Below are 20928 nucleotides of genomic sequence, written 5' to 3' on the forward strand. Positions count from 1 at the left end.
CGTGCGGGGCGGCTGCTGTTCGTCATTGCTGGGTCCCTCAGCGCGCGCCTCCGGGCTTGCGCGGCCCGCAGCGGGGATTAGCCACTGGCGCGGAGCGGGGCGCTGGCTCCGGGAGACGCCGCAGCTCGGAGACGGCGAGTGTTAATCCCGAGACAACAACTAGGTGCCCGAGGGAGAGCAGCTGGAGGGCGAGGAAACGCCCCGCGTGCGTACTGCATATTTCCCACCAGCACGCACAGACTGTGCGCCCCTGACCAAGGGCCAGGGGCCTGATTTTCCCTCTGCCTCACCAGTTTTAAACTGGTCGCTCCACTGACTCCAGGGGAATGAGGCCTGATTTCTAGGGGCACAAGTCAGAGACTAGGTCCTTTGTAGGTAGTACCTACACGGAGAGACAGAGCGGGGATGCACACTATGGGCCAGACCTTGGCCTCCAGCAGTGCTGCGCTGGGCAACACAGAGAACCACAGCTGGCAAGTTGGTGATTCCCCCGCTACCCCTGGCTGGCAGAGAAGCAGCGATAATGACCCCATAGAATCATAGAATATCAGGGTTGGAAGGGACCCCAGAAGGTCATCTAGTCCAACCCCCCGCTCGAAGCAGGACCAATTCCCAGTTAAATCATCCCAGCCAGGGCTTTGTCAAGCCTGACCTTAAAAACCTCTAAGGAAGGAGATTCTACCACCTCCCTAGGTAACGCATTCCAGTGTTTCACCACCCTCTTAGTGAAAAAGTTTTTCCTAATATCCAATCTAAACCTCCCCCACTGCAACTTGAGACCATTATTCCTCGTTCTGTCATCTGCTACCATTGAGAACAGTCTAGAGCCATCCTCTTTGGAACCCCCTTTCAGGTAGTTGAAAGCAGCTATCAAATCCCCCCTCATTCTTCTCTTCTGCAGGCTAAACAATCCCAGCTCCCTCAGCCTCTCCTCATAAGTCATGTGTTCCAGACCCCTAATCATTTTTGTTGCCCTTCGCTGGACTCTCTCCAATTTATTCACATCCTTCTTGTAGTGTGGGGCCCAAAACTGGACACAGTACTCCAGATGAGGCCTCACCAATGTCGAATAGAGGGGAACGATCACGTCCCTCAGTCTGCTCGCTATGCCCCTACTTATACATCCCAAAATGCCATTGGCCTTCTTGGCAACAAGGGCACACTGCTAACTCATATCCAGCTTCTCGTCCACTGTCACCCCTAGGTCCTTTTCTGCAGAACTGCTGCCTAGCCATTCAGTCCCTAGTCTGTAGCTGTGCATTGGGTTCTTCCGTCCTAAGTGCAGGACCCTGCACTTATCCTTATTGAACCTCATCAGATTTCTTTTGGCCCAATCCTCCAATTTGTCTAGGTCCTTCTGTATCCTATCCCTCCCCTCCAGCGTATCTACCACTCCTCCCAGTTTAGTATCATCCGCAAATTTGCTGAGAGTGCAATCCACACCATCCTTCAGATCATTTATGAAGATATTGAACAAAACCGGCCCCAGGACCGACCCTTGGGGCACTCCACTTGATACCGGCTGCCAACTAGACATGGAGCCATTGATCACTACCCGTTGAGCCCGGCAATCTAGCCAGCTTTCTACCCACCTTATAGTGCATTCTTCCAGCCCATACTTCCTTAACTTGCTGACAAGAATACTGTGGGAGATCGTGTCAAAAGCTTTGCTAAAGTCAAGAAACAATACATCCACTGCTTTCCCTTCATCCACAGAACCAGTAATCTCATCATAAAAGGCGATTAGATTAGTCAGACATGACCTTCCCTTGGTGAATCCATGCTGGCTATTCCTGATCACTTTCCTCTCATGCAAGTGCTTCAGGATTGATTCTTTGAGGACCTGCTCCATGATTTTTCCAGGGACTGAGGTGAGGCTGACTGGCCTGTAGTTCCCAGGATCCTCCTTCTTCCCTTTTTTAAAGATTGGCACTACATTAGCCTTTTTCCAGTCATCCGGGACTTCCCCCGTTCGCCACGAGTTTTCAGAGATAATGGCCAATGGCTCTGCAATCACAGCCGCCAATTCCTTCAGCACTCTCGGATGCAACTCGTCCGGCCCCATGGACTTGTGCACGTCCAGCTTTTCTAAATAGTCCCTAACTACCTCTATCTCCACAGAGGGCTGGCCATCTCTTCCCCATTTTGTGATGCCCAGCGCAGCAGTCTGGGAGCTGACCTTGTTAGTGAAAACAGAGGCCATAGCATCCCCCTCTCCCAAACACACCCCCAGGGCCAGCCTTAGGGACAACGGCGCCCTGGGCAAACTTGTATTTTGGCACCCTGGCATTTGCAGGCGCCTCTCCCCCCCCCCCAATCGCTTGTGGCCCCTGTGGGCTCCCTGGGCTCCCCCCCTCCATCACCTGCAGTGGCAGAAAAAGATAATTTTAGCAGCAGCATTTTGAATTGATAGGACCAGCGGAGGTCCGAAAGGAAGTTTGCAATAGTCAAGACAAGAGATAATTAAGGCATGAATTTTGCAGCAGGGAGAGTGAAGGATGGTAAAAGGCAAAAATTAGGTGTGTAAAAGAGAGGAAAAGTCTGAGAAGGCCTCTCAGGCCATTTCAGTTCATAATGAAAGAGAAAACAGACAAAAATTCTCTATGCTTACTGAAGGCAGAGGGAAACACTCAGCAGGATCAATGAAGGGGACAATGCCTGGTATCACGTTAAATGTACTTGTTTCACTGTTCATTTGTTTCAGTTCTGTGGTCTGCATTACAATATCAGGGATCCTGTTATTAGGATCTAGGAATTATGGTCCTGATTCAGCAAAGCTGTTCAGCCCCTGCTGAGGTCCATTCCTATCCAGCAAAGCACCTAGGCCCAGATCATTATGCATGTTTTTCCTCCAAATTTTCTAATCTAGAACTTCATAATATTTAGGCCCAATCCTGCAAACATGTAGACAGGTGAGTACTTCAGGAATGTGAGTAATCCTATAATTCGTTTATGTAAATTTGTTAAAGCGGACCTGAGGTCCAGATCCACATATGTATTTAGGCTTCTAACACCCATTTGGGGATGGACTTTAGGTGGTGGTATGTTCAGCATCTACAGAGTCACTCTCTCTCTCTCTTTCTCTGGTCCAACGGCTGTTCCACTGTGGATAAATACTTAAATAGTTGGGGGGATGACTGGAAGAGAGGGGGTAGGTCAACAGCCTGGTGCAGGAACGGTGGAAGCTTCCTAAAAATAGGGGGTCCACCAGCACCCAAACTGGAGCCCCACCCCCACACCACCTTCTCCCCTATTCCCTGCCCTCACACTGCCTCTTCCCCTACCCCAAAACCCTGTTCTCCCTTGCTCCTCTTTGCCCCCTCTCTCCCCAGTCGCTCGCCCTTATGGCCGGTAAAAAGTGGGGGCTATGGCCTGGGGGTTAGGGCACTCACCTGGGATGTGACACCCCTTGGGTCCAGTCCCCCTACTCCAGTCACTCTTTTGTTATTTAGCCAGAGTGGAACAGCTTCAACAGGAGAGATTGAGGGACCCTCACATCAGAATATCCCATGGCTCAGTGGTTAGAATGCTCACTTAGGATTTGAACAGGGGTCTCCCACCACATTTCTACTCCTCTGGGTCTCCTGCATCCCAGTGAGTGCTCTAACTACTGGGCTAAAAGCTACAAAGTGGGCTCTCTCTCTGGCCTTTTTGTGTGGAGCGAGGCAGGAATTTAGCTGATTCTCATGAGAAATGCCTCAGGTGCCTAAACTATCTGACTCCAGGAGAGGGGCTCCTGTTTGTGGATTACTGAGCAGAACTCAGTGCCTCCCTGTAGCCTGGATTTAGTGCCTACCTCTTCTCCTACAGGCTAGCTTAGGTGGCATCGCTTCCAGCCAGCTGACTTTTGTGGATTGCTTTTTTAGGTGCTTCTCTCTCCCCAGCCATTGTATAGGAGCCAAGGCACCTACCTCAGCTTTGTGAATCTCAGTGTTTTGTTTTGTTTTTTCTTTCCACATACTTTAATGGATTCCATAACAATGAACAAGATGGAGTTTAGAACTGGATCACTTGGCCCTTTCTCTTCTTGTCTCCTCCCAGCTCAAAGTGCTTAATGGCCGCAGTTGGGCTCCACACACGCAAGCCTCAGCACAATCTTCTTCGTGGTCTTGGCCTTCTTATGGAAGATAGGCTTTGTCGGACCACCATAACCACTCTGCTTCCGATCATATCTCCTCTTTCCCTGAGCATAGAGAGAGTCCTTGCCCTTCTTGTATTGGGTCACTTTGTGGGGCTGGTGCTTGCCACATTTCTTGCAGTAAGTCCTGCGGGTTTTGGGGATGTTCACCATCCTGCCAGCAGCAGCGTTAGTAGCACAGATTTTTCTACATGCCTAAAAGTTAGGTGCTGTGGCACTCAGCTTTGCAACACCTAAGTGCCTTTGTAGAGGCCACCCCTAGACTCCCTTGTACAATGAATGGGGAGAGATAGGTGCCTGAGAATGCAATCTACAAAATAGGCAGCTCCCGTGCTAAGCTAAAGGAAGGTGCCTCTCTCTGCTTAGGATCCCTAGCCATGAATCCTCTCCTGGAGTCAGGTGCCTAAGCTATTTTTTGTAAGAAATGTTCGAGGTGGAACCTCCCTTATATCTTTCAGACTAGTGGTTAGCCCACTCACCAGGGAAATCAGAGATGTAGGTCAATTCCCCCTTCTGCCTGTAGCAGAGAGAGGATTTGAACTGGGGGTCTCCTAGCTAGTGCTTAATTTGTAATGAAAGAGGTTCCAGGGCTCAAACAATTTTTTTACTTTCATAACTGTTGTGGCAAGCTCAGAGGTGTCGGGGCTATGAATTGCCAAGCCTAGAGGTGCTAGGCTCAGCTCTGGCAAGCCATGGCACAAATGAAGCACTGCTTTTAGCTCTCAGGAGTGTGTTCTAATCACCAGGGTCTTCTAATGTGGGGCTTTCACAATGATTCTTGTTGAAGCTGTTCCACGGTGTATAACTACTTAAGTAATCATTGAGGTAGAATATGAAAATGACTACGCTGGTGGTTAGAACTCTGTCCTACAAAGAGGAAAATCTAGGATCCAGTCTGGTTCTGCAGTTACTATTTAAGTACATATACAAAGTGGAACAGCCTCCTCAATCTCTCCTGTGGGAGCCCTATATCAGAATAACCCATCTCCCAATCGTGAGGGCTCTTCTGAGAGCCCTCCTCAGGCAATAGACGGGGGAATTGAACCTAGATATTCCATATCCCTAGTGAGTGTTCTCCCCACTGGACTAAATAGGAGGTGGCACCATCAGCTTCTCCACTGGACAGATTTTTATGGGGTGCAGTCTGATAGATGTGCTGATTACTTGATTGGGCAATATAAGCAGGGCAATGCTTTCCACCATGACCTGGTTTGAGGATCCCAGTGAGGCTGAGGCATAAGTGAGGCATGCAGGCATCTAGAGTGACTTGTTAGTTGCATACCCAGTGGCAGAAACTTAGGTGCCTAAGGAACTTTTACAGCAAAAAGTTAGATGCCGAGGTATTTTAGGTCCCTACAGGATTAAGCAGCACCTGAGTGGGGGTTTTGAGGATCTCAGTGATGCCTAAATCTTGGATTTAGGTGTCCAAAGTGGAAAGTTAGGCACCCACATCCTTTTGTGGATCTGGGCCTTATTGTGCCATTGTTACATTTTTCTGGATACCATTGATACAACCCTCAACCATGAGGTAAAAATGTCCTTCAGTCTATTCATCACCAACATCAACAGTGCTTAAGTTATCTCTCGCTGATGCAGATTCATAATGCTTTATTTTTTTCAGCTTCAGGTTGAATACATCACCAGGCAAGAACCACAGATAATCTTAAAAAATAACAATCCAGGGCAAGCATATGGAATGCACAAAATAAAAACATTAACCAAATAGAGAAACATTAACAATAAGTGTAGGTTACAGCTTCTCATTTTGTTGTTCATTTGGATTCCAGAGTCCTGAGTCTCCATGTAACACCAGTTTTATTAAAGTAGAGCTCTCCTGACAAAAAAACTGGAATAACACAGTAGAGAATCAGACCCTAGATATGACTCTTAACATGTTCACTAGCATTTTATCCCCTTTGAAGCACTACATGAGAGAATCAGGGAGGCTTCTGCTGGAGGACTTTTATACAGCAGGACACCCAAGTTACCTCTGTTTCTGCTGACCTATGATTACTACACCTGTCACTTATGTAAATTAGCCACAGCTAGGTTGGCTGGGTGCTAATGGAAACCAACGATTAGAAAATGGTTGAAATCAAGTTCAGACTCTTTCTGGAGGCAAATAGAGAGAAAAAAACAACCATTGATTCCCCATGCTGGTAAGAGCCTCTGCTTTTACTAGAAGATGTTTTCCTTCCAGCTTTAGCTAAGCTCTAGTCTCTTTGTTAATAGATAAATCCTTAAAGAGAGAGGAAAAAAAGAAGAAAAATTAGAATCCTTTTTACTCTGAAGAAAGGTTGAAAAGGTAGCAAGCTGTATGATTTGAACAAAAGTCCATGAAAGGCATTTTACTGTCCTATCTATATAGACTTCACTCACACATTACCCTAATAAGAAGATGACTTTTCTCTGTGGAGAAAGAACTATATATGAACATGGAATACTCCTCAGGATTTGTCTGTACTGTACTGGTTTAACTAAACAGGATTTGTACTGGTTTAACTAAACTGCTTTAAAATCGATTTAGCTAAATAAGTGCAAGTCCCTACTGTAGATGGACTTAAACTGATTTAAGCAAGAGGTAAATTGGTTTAGTTAATGTGGGTAAATTCAGGAAATCCTCCACCTATGCTTAATCCATGCTGCCCCTCCACACCCTCCAAAGCGTCCACATTTAATAACACAAATCCACATATCGTTGAGTCCATCAGTTTACTTATGGCTCTCAGAATTAGCTTGGAAGGGTTGGTTGTGGCACAGATCCTAATGATACTTTGTTGCAAGAACTTGTGCCTTGTTGGGAGGCCATAAGTTAATTTTTAAAGTGGATCATTAAAGTAAGTCAACATAATGTTGCCCTCACTTTCTTAGCTCTGCTGTATCTTTCACTAATGAAAAGGGATTCTAGTTTTCTGTGATTAAACAAACCAAAATTCTCTCCTAAAGACATCAAAATCTGCATTTTTGCACAATTAAAATGAAACACTGAACTTTATCTCCCCTAGGCACAATATATATAGCTATCAGCTGAACACGTTTTATTGATATGCAGTAGAACCCCATTTATCGGAGCCTCCGTTATCCAGCTCTCTGTATTATCCAAGCCACCAGCAGCCCGGGGCTGACTGCCCAAGCCCTCCCAGCTTAAAATCAGGGATAGAAAGCTCTTTGCCAATTCTCCTGATTATCCCAATTTTTGATTATCTGATCTGGCCCCAGTCCCAATTAGATCAGATGAACAGGGCTCCACTGCAAATGTAAAGCATATTCAAAAATCAACCACAAGAGGGGGAGGTTGCGCATACTGAATAAGTGACACTGATAACATTCAGTAGAATTTAGTTAATACATGTTTTTATTTTTTCACAAAATGTAAAAACTAAAGATTCTCTGCATTTTCCCGTGGCAAACAGATTTCTAGGATCCCTGCTAATGAATACACTTGAAGGCAGGTAATGTTAGTGGTTAGAGTAGTGGACTGCCATTTGTTCATAGGAATCATGGTACAATAACTTTTGGTAACTGCATTGAGTCTCTTTGGTAGCAAGCTTGTTTGTTGCGTGTGATCTAAATGTTGGTTTGAATATTAGCAGCAAGTCACTGCAGGGAAAGCAATAGTCATTCATATGACAGGAATGGATGGTCATTGTCAGTATGTGTTAGCGGGTTGAGGGGGCCTGTCAATAAATGGGCACGTGTAGTTTGTCTTTACTGGCTAGTAGCCTTTTTCTTTTGTTTTTAGTAGATCTGAAATTTTCAAGTCTTATTCTTCAGCAGTTTCCCTGTAGGTCTTAAGAGAACTTTGGAGTTTAGGAGGAGGAGTTTGATTTCTTGAAGGGAAAATCAATTTAGCTAATTACACAGCTAATGATATGCAACTGGGAGAGAGATGGTCTGCAGTGTATTGACTTATAGGTTCTTATAAAATGGATGATGTGTTTGCTTATGCACTGTGTCTACTTTTAAAAAGATGTTTTTATGTAATTCTTTCCTGACTCTTCAATGAGACACTCATGTCTTTCTAGTCTATTTAACAACTTTGTACTCTTGGAATGCCATTATTAATATCAACAACGCAGGATTAATACACCAACTAGATTTTTATTACGTGATCAAATCCCATTCACAACATACACCTTGTATGAGTAAAGGCTGAGTGGTTTTAAAGGTGATTTGAGATGGCTTTGCTCCAGTCTATACCTGGTTTCAGAGTTTATTTATTTTACCTGCAACCATTAATGATATATACATTAACAGTACAGGAAGATACATTCCATGCACCCTGCTCTAAATGTCAGTGATGTCAGCTCTTGAATAAGAAACAGAGAATAATGAACATGGGTCTTAGCCGTTAAGTAAAAGAGAAATTGTCCACCCAGAGGAGACAGCATTTTGTAATGGTTGGAGTGACAGTCTGGGAGTCTCAATAATTCTTTAAAGATAGGTATCATGCTATACGTACAGGCATAACTATGCAAATGAGATGATGTAAAATTAGTATGAGAGTGATTATACATTCAGGTTCTGAGCATGCCCAGTGTTAGCCTGATGACTCCAGAAGCCTGAGCCGTTTGCTTGTGTAGCTAGTAAAAGTGTGCTAGATGCTGTACAAATGTACATGGAAAATACTGGGTTACATCCATTTTGAAGTAACTCTGTTAGTTTCAATCGCTACCCCTCTCTCAAACTCTCCTTGGGAGGAAAAAACAAAAGCATTAAATAAATTTCAATATTTTTAAAATCTCACTTGCTTTTTGGACATTAACTAGCACAAATGCACATGCATATCTTTTGGAGGACAGTACTTCCCCCATCCTGGATTGGACTATGGAAGGGGTGTTATCTTCACATCTCCCATTCCTGCCTCATCCCACTTCTCCCCCATCTCTCTTCCCACTCTTTTCCCTCCTTTGAGCAGCACTGCATCTGACTCTTTTCTCCTTTTCCATCCATGTTGTTGTCATCTACTATCCACCCAACTCCTTTCCATCAGCCTTCCTCTCTGATTTTGATTGTTGCCTTTCTCTCTTCCTTTCTTCACAATCTCCCACAGTCATCCTCAGTGATTTCAACATCCATTTTGATGACTCACCCTAACCCTTAGGTGCCTGGTTCCTTACCCTCACTTCTTCTTTTGATCTGCAGCCCTGGTTCAAGTCTCCCACTCACCAAAAGGGCCATTCACTTGACACATTCTTCACCAAGCAATGCTCTCTGTGTTGTAGAGCTCTCCCTTTCTGACCAGCACCTGGCAATGCTGAAAGGGACCAATTAGCACCCATCCTCATGCCCCATCACTTGGTCTTTCCTTGACTTCCAGTCCATTAGCATTGATAACTTCTCATCTGCTCTCAGCCCTCTCCTCCCTGCCCTTTCTTCCCTTTCCTCCATTGATACGTTTTTTGATTCTCTCCATGCTTCACTCTCCTCTGCCCTTGATTCTTGCCCCTCTCTCCCATCAGAAGGTTCACCTGGCCAATCCCCAGCTCTGGCTCACCTCCAACAGCCACTTGCCCCACTCCCGCTTTTGTGCTGTGGAGCATCTCTGGTGGAAATTACATGACCAGGACGACTTCCTCCATGACAGAATTGTTCTCTTCTCTGTAATTTCCCCTGTCTTCCTAGCTAAGCAACTGTACCTCTCCATCTTAAGTGAATCTGACACCCACAATCCCAGCCACATTTTCACCACTTTTGACTCACTCCTCAACCCCGTCTCACCTCCAACCTCCAATTCTCTGTCTGAAGAGGATCTAGCCAATTTCTTCCAAGAAAAAATTGACAAAATGTGTGTGTGATGCAGGTAGAGCCACTCAGCCCCATTCCAAAGGTGCCAATGGAGCAGGAGAAATTGACAAAATGTGCTCTCTCCTCCTCCTCCTTCCCAGTGCAGACACAGAAGTTGCTCATCTACTCTCGTCCTGTAATCCCTCCCTTTGCCTCACTGTCCCCATCCCATCCCATCCCATCTCCTGATCTCCCTCATTCCCAGTTTCATCTCTTCCCTTACTCTTTTCCTTAACCTCTTCTTTGACTCTTTCCCCTCACTTACATACATGCTTTAGTCTCATGTAAAAATAAAATAAAATAGATAAAAACTTGACTGCCTTCGTCTCTGCAACTACCCAGCCTTCCCCCTTTAATCTCTAAGCTCATTGATTGTGCTGTTTTCAATTGCTGCCTAGCATTCCTCTCCAGTAATTTCATCCTTGACTGTCTCCAATCTGGCTTCCAACCCTTACACTCCACTGAAATGGCTCCTGACAATGTTTCTAAAAATGGCTTAGTTAAAGCTCAGAACCACAGGAGTTCTCAAACTGGGGGTCGGGACCCCTCAGAGGGTAGCAAGGTTATTATATGTGGGGTTGCGAGCTGTCAGCCTCCACCCCAAGCCCTGCTTTGCCTTTAGCATTTATATTGGTGCTAAATATGTAAAAAAGTGTTTTTAATTTATAAGGGGGGGTCTCACTCAGAGGCTTGCTGTCTGAAAGGGGTCAGCAGTACAAAAAATGGAGAACCATTGCACTATACCATTCCCATCTTCCTTGATCTGTAAGCTGCCTTCAACACTGTCTACTATGCTCTTCTTCTTGAAATCTTGTCCTCCTTTGGCTTCTGTGACTCTATCTTCTCCTGATTCTCTTCATACTTCTCTACTTGTTCCTTCAAAAGATTCTCCTTATCTCCCCTCAAGTTTTCTGTGATGGTTCCATAGGGGTCTGTCCTTGGTTTCCTTCTCTTCTTCTGCTACACCTTATCTGTGGGTAATCTCACATACAGACACAACTACCATCTCTATAATGATGTCTCACAGATCTACATCTCTACTCCAGACCTGTCTCCTCCTACCCAAACTAAAATCTTAACTTGTCTCTCTGACATCTCCTCATGGATGTCTAGCTGTCAGCTCAAGTTAAACATGGTTAAAACAGAGCTCCTCATCTTCCCTCCTTTCTTTTCCCCGCACCTCCTTTCTTCATCCCTTTGGACAACACCTTCTTGCCTGTCACTCAGTTCCATAACCAGACATTGTCTTTGACTTCGACCTCTTTCTAGATCCTCATATCCTTGAGTCTCTTTCTGCATAGCAATCTCTGAGATAAGATATTTCCTGTCCATCCACATGGTTAGAATTCTCCTCCAGGCTCTTATCACACATCATGAATACTTCAATATCCTTTCCTCTGGCCTTGACCAATGGAATCTTGCCCCTCATATCTATCCAGAATGCTGCTGCAAAAATTATTCTCTGATGGGCTCCACCTAATGAAAAGAGGGAAGAGCATCTTTGCAAGCAGGCTGGCTAACCTAGTGAGGAGGGTTTTAAACTAGGTTCACTGGGGGAAGGAGACCAAAGCCCTGGGGTAAGTGGGGAAATGGGATACTGGGAGGAAGCACGAGCAGGAGCGCGCGAGAGGGCGGGGGTCCTGCCTCATACTGAGAGAGAGGGACGATCAGCGAGTTATCTCAAGTGCCTATACACAAATGCAAGAAGCCTGGGAAACAAGCAGGGAGAACTGCAAGTCCTGGCACAGTCAAGGAATTATGGTGTGATTGGAATAACAGAGACTTGGTGGGATAACTCACATGACTGGAGTACTGTCATGGATGGATATAAACTGTTCAGGAAGGATAGGCAGGGCAGAAAAGGTGGGGGAGTTGCACTGTATGTAAGGGAGCAATATGACTGACAGAGCTCAAGTATGAAACTGCAGAAAAACCTGAGTGTCTCTGGATTAAGTTTAGAAGTGTGAGCAACAAGGGTGATGTCGTGGTGGGAGTCCGCTATAGACCACTGGACCAGAGGGATGAGGTGGACAAGGCTTTCTTCCGGCAACTCACGGAAGTTACTAGATCGCAGGCCCTGGTTCTCATGGGAGACTTCAATCACCCTGATATCTGCTGGGAGAGCAATACAGCGGTGTACAGACAATCCAGGAAGTTTTTGGAAAGGGTAGAGGACAATTTCCTGGTGCAAGTGCTGGAGGAACCAACTAGGGGCAGAGCTCTTCTTGACCTGCTGCTCACAAACCATGAAGAATTAGTAGGGGAAGCTAAAGTGGATGGGAACCTGGGAGGCAGTGACCATGAGATGGTAGAGTTCAGGATCCTGACACAGGGAAGAAAGGAGAGCAGCAGAATACGGACCCTGCACTTCAGAAAAGCAGACTTTGACTCCCTCAGGGAACTGATGGGCAGGATCCCCTGGGAGAATAACATGAGGGGGAAAGGAGTCCAGGAGAGCTGGCTGTATTTTAAAGAATCCTTATTGAGGTTACAGGGACAAACCATCCCGATGTGTAGAAAGAATAATAAATACGGCAGGCGACCAGGTTGGCTTAACAGTGAAATCCTTGCTGATTTTGAACACAAAAAAGAAGCTTACAAGAAGTGGAAGATGGGACAAATGACCAGGGAAGAGTATAAAAATATTGCTCAGGGATGCAGGAGTGAAATCAGGAAGGCCAAATCACACCTGGAGTTGCAGCTAGCAAGAGATGTTAAGAGTAACAAGAAGGGTTTCTTCAGGTATGTTAGCAACAAGAAGAAAGTCAAGGAAAGTGTGGGCCCCTTACTGAATGAGGGAGGCAACCTAGTGACAGAGGATGTGGAAAAAGCTAATGTACTCAATGATTTTTTTGCCTCTGTCTTCACAAACAAGGTCAGTTCCCAGACTACTGCACTGGGCAGCACAGCATGGGGAGGAGGTGACCAGCCCTCTGTGGAGAAAGAAGTGGTTCGGGACTATTTAGAAAAGCTGGACGAGCACAAGTCCATGGGGTAGGATGTGCTGCATCCGAGAGTGCTAAAGGAGTTGGCGGATGTGATTGCAGAGCCATTGGCCATTATCTTTGAAAACTCATGGCGATCCGGGGAAGTCACGGGCGACTGGAAAAAGGCTAATGTAGTGCTCATCTTTAAAAAAGGGAAGGAGGAGGATCCTGGGAACTACAGGCCAGTCAGCCTCACCTCAGTCCCTGGAAAAATCATGGAGCAGGTCCTCAGGGAATCAATTCTGAAGCACTTAGAGGAGAGGAAAGTGATCAGAAACAGTCAGCATGGATTCACCAAGGGCAAGTCATGCCTGATTAATCTAATTGCCTTCTATGAAAAGATAACTGGCTCTGTGGATGAGGGAAAAGCAGTGGATGTGTTGTTCCTTGACTTTAGCAAAGCTTTTGACACGGTCTCCCACAGTATTCTTGCCAGCAAGTTAAAGAAGTATGGGCTGGATGAATGGACTATAAGGTGGATAGAAAGCTGGCTAGATTGTCGGGCTCAGTGGGTAGTGATCAATGGCTCCATGTCTAGTTGGCAGCCGGTATCAAGTGGAGTGCCCCAAGGGTCGGTCCTTGGGCCGGTTTTGTTCAATATCTTCATAAATGATCTGGAGGATGGTATGGATTGCACCCTCAGCAAGTTTGCAGATGACACTAAACTGGGAGGAGAGGTAGATACGCTGGAGGGTAGGGATAGCATACAGAGGGCCCTAGACAAATTGGAGGATTGGGCCAAAAGAAATCTCATGAGGTTTAACAAGGACAATTGCAGAGGACGGAAGAATCCCATGCACCGCTACAGAGTACGGACCGAATGGCTCGGCAGCAGTTCTGCAGAAAAGGACCTAGGGGTTACAGTGGACGAGAAGCTGGATATGAGTCAACAGTGTGCCCTTGTTGCCAAGAAGGCCAATGGCATTTTGGGATGTATACGTAGGGGCATTGCCAGCAGATCGAGGGACGTGATCGTTCCCCTCTATTTGACACTGGTGAGGCCTCATCTGGAGTACTGTGTCCAGTTTTGGGCCCCACACTACAAGAAGGATGTGGAAAAATTGGAAAGAGTCCAACGGAGGGCAACAAAAATGATTAGGGGTCTGGAACACATGACTTATGAGGAGAGGCTGAGGGAACTGGGATTGTTTAGTCTGCAGAAGAGAAGAATGAGGGGGGATTTGATAGCTGCTTTCAACTACCTGAAAGGGGGTTCCAAAGAGGATGGATCTAGACTGTTCTCAGTGGTAGCTGATGACAGAACAAGGAGTAATGGTCTCAAGTTGCAGTGGGGGAGGTTTAGGTTGGATATTAGGGAAAACTTTTTCACTAGTAGGGTAGTGAAACACTGGAATGCGTTACCTAGGGAGGTGATGGAATCTCCTTCCTTAGATATTTTTAAGGTCAGGCTTGACAAAGCCCTGGCTGGGATGATTTAGTTGGGGATTGGTCCTGCTTTGAGCAGGGGGTTGGACTAGATGACCTCCTGAGGTCCCTTCCAACCCTAATAGTCTATGATTCTATGACCCTGTCACTTTGACCATGTCACTGCTCTCTCTGAATGCCACCACTGGCTCCACTTTCTATATTGCATCAAACATATGTTGCTCATCTCCAATTTCAAGGCCCTTCATGACCTATCCTAACCCTACCTATCATCTCTCCTTGACTATGGAAATGTTGACTCCCATCTCTGATCAGCCGACCAAGTCAGCCTCTATTGCCCACTTTTTACAGTTTCAAACAAGCATCTTCATGCTTTCTCCCGTGCTGCTCCTCACTCTTGGGAGGAATGCACGGTAAACATCTGCAAATCTATCACATTATTCTCCTTCAAAACCCTCCTTAAAACTCTCCTTTTTTGTGAGTTTTGTGATGCCTACGAAATGCTGGTGTGCTGAGACCACTGCCTACCATGTTGACCAATATTGTCTCAGTTTCCTTGTACTCCCATGTCTGTCTGTATCTATCTGTGGTCTCTTGTATTATACTTAGATTGTAAGCTGTTTGGGGCACAGTCTGTCTTTTTGTTCAGTATTTGTACAGCACCTAGTGCAATGGGGTCCTGCTCCATGACTAGAGCTCCTAGGTGGTATGGTAATACAAATAAATAATAAAATGGTTGCAAAGGAGGATATCAGCTCTTTGGCCTCATTTACAAAAAATACTTAGTCACACAGTGTGGCACTGAGAGCAGAACTGGCCATAATGGTTAAGTAGAATTACTAAATGCAAAACCCAAAATGCGTCCTAAACATGGGTCTATTAGGGATGTGACAAATCCACAATGTGTGGGTGTGTGTTTCTTTAAGTTCCATGTATAAAAGCTATCACAATTCAGTGAAGGCCAGGTCTGAATCCGAATAATGAATGTCTTGTGGACCTTGTGAGAGCACACTTGAAGCTGGCTTTCATTTTGCACTAATGAATAAGGCTGTTGGAGTATGAACTATACTTATCTCTTGCTTGTTGTTGCAGACTAGTGTGCAGAACTAGTCATAGTTGTAGACAATGTTGGTTGATTGGTCTATATTGCAGCAGGGCTCAGTATCCAGGGCCCCATTATGTTAGGCACTGTACAGCTGAAAGCTGAGACTAGTATTCCATGTGCCAGGTGAAGGCTCTGGGAATGGTGTGTGTGTGAGAGAGAGGTATAAAGGAGACTAACATGCCCTCTCTCCCAACCTGCAAGATGGCAACATGTGACTGCTTGAAAATGGCCAATATCCTGTCTGTCTTATTAAATAATGTCTTCTATTGGCAGGTTGGACTGCTGGTTAACCAACTGTCAACAAAGATAGCAGTAGAGGAATGGCTGTGGTCCAGGAACTACCATTGCCTTGTTATGATAGTCACTGGACTGGGTACGATGGTACTGGAGAGTCAGAAAGCCAAGGGCCCTAGAACAGATCACTAGATGATGGACAGTGACACCGGAGGCTGGGAGGAGGTTGGTATGCAGAAGACCACTGTGACCCCTCTTCCATTGTAAAGACTAAACCTGGCATTGCTAAAAGGGCTACGCTGCCTGATTTGTACAACGTTTCTTGTAGAGTCTTTATCAATGACTGGAGGGCAAGAGAGAATGGAGAAGAATGTCAACATGTATTGGCATCAGAGAAGCAATAAGACTCAGCAGTAACAGATTATTCTACATTGCTAAACAGTGCATAAAATTTAGTGGGCAGGGATGAAAGAGAACTGCTCTAGACTCTCTTCCACAGCTAGCAGAATCTGCCTCAAGGAGCTCAAACTGTCTTATTGCGTGTCTCTGATCACCTCAGCAAGTTTGGACTTTGGGGAATAGATGGATGTGGGTTGTACATACTTTGGGTTGCAGATGAATAACATCAGACTCAAGGCATTCTGTAAAAGAAGCCTGTGTGAGGATGGATTCAACGTGGCCGAACGTGCTATGTGCATTTTCTTATGTTTGTTGTGGGAAATCCATTCAACAGAATAAAATAGCACTGTTGTCTTCATTCCCCAATCCTACCGTTACCCACCATTTTCTATTGTCATTGGGCTGGATTCTGCTCCAGGGGAAATCAGTAACAATTTTGCCATTTACGTCAGTGGGAACAGGATTGGGTTCACTGTGTTAACTATCCAATATAGGGCCTGATCCTGCTTTCCATACTCTGGCAAATTGGCATTGAAATCATTAAGGATATGGGCTCAAGCCTTTATATGGTAAGCTCCTTAAGACAGGGTCTTCCTATGTGTGTAAAGCACCATGCATATCAGTGGTGACCAAAGAAGGAGGCTTGTGTTCGAATGCGGGACTTATCCAATCACTTCATCTGTGGTTGTAGGTATGCCACATCTATCTCACTTTGGGCCAGAAAGGTTATCCTCAAGCAAATTGCTTCAGCAGCCATGAAAGAATCATTTTTTTGTCTTTGGTAACTGTAGTATAACGGTGAAAAACATATGAGAGGGTTGTGGAGAGAAACACTGTACGGGAATCAACACTCTCTTCTGACTCTCCTAGAGACCTCTGAACAATGGGACAAACTAAAACTTCCATTCATTCGTTGAAATGCTGACTTATTTATTTTTCAGAAAGAGCTGGCATGTCATCTTATGGGCTGAACAATGTGCACATGACAGGTAAGTAACATTTTACTTAAAAAACCAGATGTGAAATTCAAGTATTCTGTGTGCAGGAACTCCTTCAACATATTTCCTGCTAAGGGAACAGAATCAATTGTGTAGAGCAGGTTGGGGTGGAAGGGGGAATGAGTGTGGGAGAGTTGCCTTATTGAGAGTTCCTAGTCCTAAATCAATAATTTCCATCAGAGAAGGATCAGAGGCCCTTCATCACAGAAATGAAGTGAGATGATCAATGTCTTAATATTTCACGTCTGAAGGAGAACTCTTTATATTTTCCTTTAAGGGGGAGTGATTTTTTTACCATCAGTTCTATTGACTTCAGTGGTATTGCATGGGGTATGAGAGCAGAATTCGTACTATTTTATCAATGAATTTAGTGCTAATGAATTGAACAAATTGAGTCAGGCACAGGGACAAGCAGGTGCTGAGGAAACTGTGTCAATCTTCAGAGGTTTCAGAGTAACAGCCGTGTTAGTCTGTATTCGCAAAAAGAAAAGGAGTACTTGTGGCACCTTAGAGACTAACCAATTTATTTGAGCATGAGCTTTCGTGAGCTACAGCTCACTTCATCGGATGCATACCGTGGAAACTGCAGCAGACTTTATATATACACAGAGAATATGAAACAATACCTCCTCCCACCCCACTGTCCTGCTGGTAATAGCTTATCTAAAGTGATCATCAGGTTGGGCCATTTCCAGCACAAATCCAGTTTTTCTCACCCTCCACCCCCCCACACAAATTCACTCTCCTGCTGGTGATAGCCCATCCAAAGTGACAACTCTTTACACAATGTGCATGATAATCAAGTTGGGCCATTTCCTGCACAAATCCAGGTTCTCTCACCCCCTCACCCCCCTCCCAAAAACCACACACACAAACTCACTCTCCTGCTGGTAATAGCTCATCCAAAGTGACCATTCTCCCTACAATGTGCATGATAATCAAGGTGGGCCATTTCCAGCACAAATCCAGGTTTCCTCACATCCCCCCCACCCCCATACACACACAAACTCACTCTCCTGCTGGTAATAGCTCATCCAAACTGGCCACTCTCCAAGTTTAAATCCAAGTTAAACCAGAACATCTGGGGGGGGGGGGGGGGGAGTAGGAAAAAACAAGAGGAAATAGGCTACCTTGCATAATGACTTAGCCACTCCCAGTCTCTATTTAAGCCTAAATTAATAGTATCCAATTTGCAAATGAATTCCAATTCAGCAGTTTCTCGCTGGAGTCTGGATTTGAAGTTTTTTTGTTTTAAGATAGCGACCTTCATGTCTGTGATTGCGTGACCAGAGAGATTGAAGTGTTCTCCGACTGGTTTATGAATGTTATAATTCTTGACATCTGATTTGTGTCCATTTATTCTTTTACGTAGAGACTGTCCAGTTTGACCAATGTACATGGCAGAGGGGCATTGCTGGCACATGATGGCATATATCACATTGGTGGATGTGCAGGTGAACGAGCCTCTGATAGTGTGGCTGATGTTATTAGGCCCTGTGATGGTGTCCCCCTGAATATGTGGGCACAGTTGGCAACGGGCTTTGTTGCAAGGATAAGTTCCTGGGTTAGTGGTTCTGTTGTGTGGTATGTGGTTGTTGGTGAGTATTTGCTTCAGGTTGCGGGGCTGTCTGTAGGCAAGGACTGGCCTGTCTCCCAAGATTTGTGAGAGTGTTGGGTCATCCTTTAGGATAGGTTGTAGATCCTTAATAATGCGTTGGAGGGGTTTTAGTTAGGGGCTGAAGGTGACGGCTCGTGGCGTTCTGTTATTTTCTTTGTTAGGCCTGTCCTGTGGTAGGTAACTTCTGGGAACTCTTCTGGCTCTATCAATCTGTTTCTTTACTTCTGCAGGTGGGTATTGTAGTTGTAAGAAAGCTTGACAGAGATCTTGTAGGTGTTTGTCTCTGTCTGAGGGGTTGGAGTAAATGCGGTTGTATCGCAGAGCTTGGCTGTAGACGATGGATCGTGTGGTGTGGTCAGGGTGAAAGCTGGAGGCATGCAGGCAGGAATAGCGGTCAGTAGGTTTCCGGTATAGGGTGGTGTTTATGTGACCATTGTTTATTAGCACTGTAGTGTCCAGGAAGTGGATCTCTTGTGTGGACTGGACCAGGCTGAGGTTGGTGGTGGGATGGAAATTGTTGAAATCATGGTGGAATTCCTCAAGGGCTTCTTTTCCATGGGTCCAGATGATGAAGATGTCATCAATATAGAGCAAGTAGAGTAGGGGCTTTAGGGGACAAGAGCTGAGGAAGCGTTGTTCTAAATCAGCCATAAAAATGTTGGCATACTGTGGGGCCACGCGGGTACCCATAGCAGTGCCGCTGATCTGAAGGTATACATTGTCCCCAAATGTGAAATAGTTATGGGTAAGGACAAAGTCACAAAGTTCAGCCACCAGGTTAGCCGTGACATTATCGGGGATAGTGTTCCTGATGGCTTGTAGTCCATCTTTGTGTGGAATGTTGGTGTAGAGGGCTTCTACATCCATAGTGGCCAGGATGGTGTTATCAGGAAGATCACCGATGGATTGAAGTTTCCTCAGGAAGTCAGTGGTGTCTCGAAGGTAGCTGGGAGTGCTGGTAGCGTAGGGCCTGAGGAGGGAGTCTACATAGCCAGACAATCCTGCTGTCAGGGTGCCAATGCCTGAGATGATGGGGCGCCCAGGATTTCCAGGTTTATGGATCTTGGGTAGTAGATAGAATATCCCAGGTCGGGGTTCCAGGGGTGTGTCTGTGCGGATTTGATCTTGTGCTTTTTCAGGAAGTTTCTTGAGCAAATGCTGTAGTTGCTTTTGGTAACTCTCAGTGGGATCATAGGGTAATGGCTTGTAGAATACAATACAATGGCTTGTATACAGGGGACACCATCACAGGGCCTAAGAACATCAGCCACACTATCAGAGGCTCGTTCACCTGCACATCCACCAATGTGATATATGCCATCATGTGCCAGCAATGCCCCTCTGCCATGTACATTGGTCAAACTGGACAGTCTCTACGTAAAAGAATAAATGGACACAAATCAGATGTCAAGAATTATAACATTCATAAACCAGTCGGAGAACACTTCAGTCTCTCTGGTCACGCAATCACAGACATGAAGGTCGCTATCTTAAAACAAAAAAACTTCAAATCCAGACTCCAGCGAGAAACTGCTGAATTGGAATTCATTTGCAAATTGGATACTATTAATTTAGGCTTAAATAGAGACTGGGAGTGGCTAAGTCATTATGCAAGGTAGCCTATTTCCTCTTGTTTTTTCCTACCCCGCCCCCCCCAGATGTTCTGGTTTAACTTGGATTTAAACTTGGAGAGTGGTCAGTTTGGATGAGCTATTACCAGCAGGAGAGTGAGTTTGTGTGTGTGGTTTTTGGGAGGGGGGTGAGGGGGTGAGAGAACCTGGATTTGTGCAGGAAATGGCCCAACTTGATTATCATGCACATTGTGTAAAGAGTTGTCACTTTGGATGGGCTATCACCAGCAGGAGAGTGAATTTGTGTGGGGGGGTGGAGGGTGAGAAAACCTTGATTTGTGCTGGAAATGGCCCAACCTGATGATCACTTTAGATAAGCTATTACCAGCAGGACAGTGGGGTGGGAGGAGGTATTGTTTCATATTCTCTGTGTATATATAAAGTCTGCTGCAGTTTCCACGGTATGCATCCGATGAAGTGAGCTGTAGCTCACGAAAGCTCATGCTCAAATTGGTTAGTCTCTAAGGTGCCACAAGTACTCCTTTTCTTTTTGCGAATCTTCAGAGGGGTAACCGTGTTAGTCTGGATCTGTAAAAGCAGCAAAGAGTCCTGTGGCACCTTATAGACTAACAGACATATTGGAGCATAAGCTTTCGTGGGTGAATACGAAGTCCGACAAAGTGGGTATTCAGCCATGAAAGCTTA

The 20928-nt window shown here is 45.4% G+C and overlaps 1 pseudogene; it reads right to left on the reverse strand.

The window, feature by feature from the left end:
- Positions 1-3893: 3893 nt before the first annotated feature.
- LOC125630679 (large ribosomal subunit protein eL42-like) lies at positions 3894-4300 on the reverse strand (annotated as a pseudogene).
- Between the last annotated feature and the right edge of the window lie 16628 nt (positions 4301-20928).

The sequence above is a fragment of the Caretta caretta genome, chromosome 1 (genome assembly GCF_965140235.1).
Source record: "Caretta caretta isolate rCarCar2 chromosome 1, rCarCar1.hap1, whole genome shotgun sequence".
NCBI lineage: Eukaryota > Metazoa > Chordata > Testudines > Cheloniidae > Caretta > Caretta caretta.